This window comes from Peromyscus maniculatus, chromosome 22 (assembly GCF_049852395.1).
Source record: "Peromyscus maniculatus bairdii isolate BWxNUB_F1_BW_parent chromosome 22, HU_Pman_BW_mat_3.1, whole genome shotgun sequence".
Lineage (NCBI taxonomy): Eukaryota > Metazoa > Chordata > Mammalia > Rodentia > Cricetidae > Peromyscus > Peromyscus maniculatus.
Window position 1 is genome coordinate 12568747 of NC_134873.1, and position 2729 is coordinate 12571475.

Consider the following 2729-nt stretch of genomic DNA (forward strand, 5'->3'; position numbering starts at 1 on the left):
CAGTCATAAGGGAAATGACACCTTTGGGTAGAGGTTCACAAGTTTTTGAGGAATGTTGCCTTTTTTTTTTTCTTTCAAGCTTCCCAAGCTTTATTTTTTGCCAAAATATAGGGCAGGTCACCGTGAGTTCTCGCCCACTCTCTGCCCTGCGCCCCCCCTCGGGTAGTCGGGTAGTCATGTTGTCTGGTTGATCATAAATGTCTCTGCATATTCGCTTGCTCTGGGTTTTCTCTGCAGGCCACCCTGCACTCCGTCTGCTCCAAATATCCTGACAGCCACTGCTCAAATCCACCTGTTTATTATTTTTTTAAAAAGGGACCAACCCAAAGACAGCGAGGCTCGTGGGGTGGCATGCAGGCGAGGCAGGCCAATGGTCTCGACATAAAGTGCTTCTGGGGCGGCGGGTCCACCCTCAGCTCCAACCTCCAATTGTCCAGATGGGTGGGCCCGAAAACCGCAGCCTTGCCGGGGCGCCTGCCCAGGGAACCTGGTGACACACTGCAAGTAAAAGGGGTCACTCAGCATCCGGCCCCAGCAGGGAGGTACACGCCACCCCGGAGGGGTCAGACCCTTCTAAGGGTTGCGGCCTCAGTCACCTGACCTTGTCCCATGGAACCAGAGGAGCTCTGACCCCAAGGAGCGGAGCCAGGAGCACAGCAGACACCCACTGAGCACCAAGCGGGGATTTTCGATCCTGGCCCTGTGTCCATCCACCTGCAGGCTCCAATCACTGCTGCTTGCAGGCCGAGAGCTGGCGGATCTTGTTGCTGGAGCACGCCTTGCAAGCAGGGTTGGCCTTCTGACTTCACCTTGCTGCTGAGCTGGGGCTCTGTGCCATTCACACACACACACACAGCTTTGGGCAGGCTGCGGCTCTGTCTATTCTGACCTACTTCCTCTTCTAGGACCTGTCCAGGCACCGTGAAGTCCTGGGTGTGGATGATGCCATCCTCAATGTCAAACAAGTCCTCGTCCTCATTGGCATGGCCATGCAAGTCCTCCAGGTAGGGCACCACTGTCATACTGCGCCAACGGTCCTTAGTGTCTGGCTCGTGGGGATGGGCACTAGCGCCTCAGCCAGTGGGTGTTTCTTTCGGAACCAGCTGTGCTGCCTGATCTGTCGGATGGAGAAGCTCTTGGCTGGCTCATACTCCAGCATCCCTCGATGCTGAGCAGGTCAGAAAGTGGTGGTCCACAGTCACAAAGGATGGTGAAGTGTCCCCCCCCCCCCATGTTCTCAAACAGCTTGTAGATATTGTCTCCCTCGAATGGGTACAGGCCCGTGGTGATGTTGTACAGTGTGACTCCAGCTGACCAGATGTCCACTTTGAAACCTAAGAAGATGTCGAGTCCGTTGGCGATCTCGGGCGGCTGGAAGGCCGGGGAGCCCTGGCTTGTACAGTAGGTGTCGTCCACAGGGAATCGGTGCAGGGCCTCGGCAACACCCAGGTCAGGAGATCTTGAGCGTGCCGTTGGTGGTGAGCAGCAGGTTGCCCGGCTTGATGTCCTTGGGCACAATGCCCTGGCTGTGTAGGTACTCCAGGCCGTCAATCAGCTGGCGGAAGTACCCATGGGCCTGGCACATGGGGAAGTGCTTCTCCGGCACACTGTCCAGCATCTCCTGCATGCCACACACACAGTTCTCCATCACCATATCTTCTGCTTCTCCTCATTGTACAGCACGTCCACCAGCTGAATCACATTCTGGTGCTGCAGCCGCTGCAGCAGCTGGATCTCCTTCTTGACGTTGGCCTCGCCGTTGGGGGTCCTGAGCAGCTTTTTCTTCTTGAGGATCTTGACTGCCCTGCTGCACAAGGTCTCGGAGTCCAGCACCTCCTTCACCTTGCCGTACGAGCCCTCCCCGAGCAGGTCCCCCATCAGGTACTTGCCGATGAGCTTGGCGCGCTTGCGGCGCGGCTGGTAGATCATCTCGGTGGAGTCGATGCGGTGGAATGAAGGTGTCCATGCCCACCGACATCAGCTCGCCCTCGGGGAACAGTCCCAGCGGCTGGGGCCCGCCACGTCCATCTGGCCCAGTCTTTGTCCTCGTCCCCTTCGGGGAAGCCAATTCTTTTCGAGTTCGAGTCCCACCCCAAATGTTCAAGAAAGAAAAAGGGTGAAAAAAACCCAACCTTTCCAACCCTCCCGGTCCCCTTAACCGGGTCCACGTCCCGGTCGTGGGCACCAATTCTTCACTTTTGATTCCCCCTCCCCTTTCTTCTAGATATTTAAGGAGGGAAAAAAAAAAAAAATAAAAGTAAGAATGGAAAAAAGCAACGATGCGGATGCGCCCCAACCCTCACGTCCCCCAAATTCGGGTCCCCGGGGACGCTGCTTCCGACAGAGGCGGCGGTCCGCCATTGCGGCGTGTGGCCGTTAGGTCGTGGTCGCCATTCGGCCCCAGCTCAGGCGCCCAAGGCGGCAGCGCGGAGGCCCGGGGCGCGGCCTCCACCCGGACGCTGGGTACCGGGACACCCGCAGCGCGGAGGCCCCGGGCGCGGCCTCCACCGGGACGCTGGGTACCGGGACACCCGCAGGCCGCAGGCACCGAAGTCGGCGCAGGGACTCTTCAGGAGACCGGTGTGGGGAAAAACACCCCGGGCGGCGCGTCCCCCTCGCCGCCAGGCCGCCGCGACACGCAGGAGGCCGGAGCGGCAAGGCGGGAATCGAACTCCAGGCAGAAAGATGCTGTCCCAGAGGAAAGACTGGAGCCGGGACCACCACCCCGC

The 2729-nt window shown here is 59.1% G+C and overlaps 1 pseudogene across 1 annotated transcript; it reads right to left on the minus strand.

The window, feature by feature from the left end:
* Window positions 1-282: 282 nt before the first annotated feature.
* LOC102927871 (serine/threonine-protein kinase STK11 pseudogene) lies at window positions 283-1654 on the minus strand (annotated as a pseudogene). Its single transcript, XR_013047155.1, has 2 exons — window positions 602-1654; window positions 283-498 (listed from the first exon to the last, which is right to left on the minus strand). The product of XR_013047155.1 is annotated as a serine/threonine-protein kinase STK11 pseudogene (transcript).
* Window positions 1655-2729: the final 1075 nt, after the last annotated feature.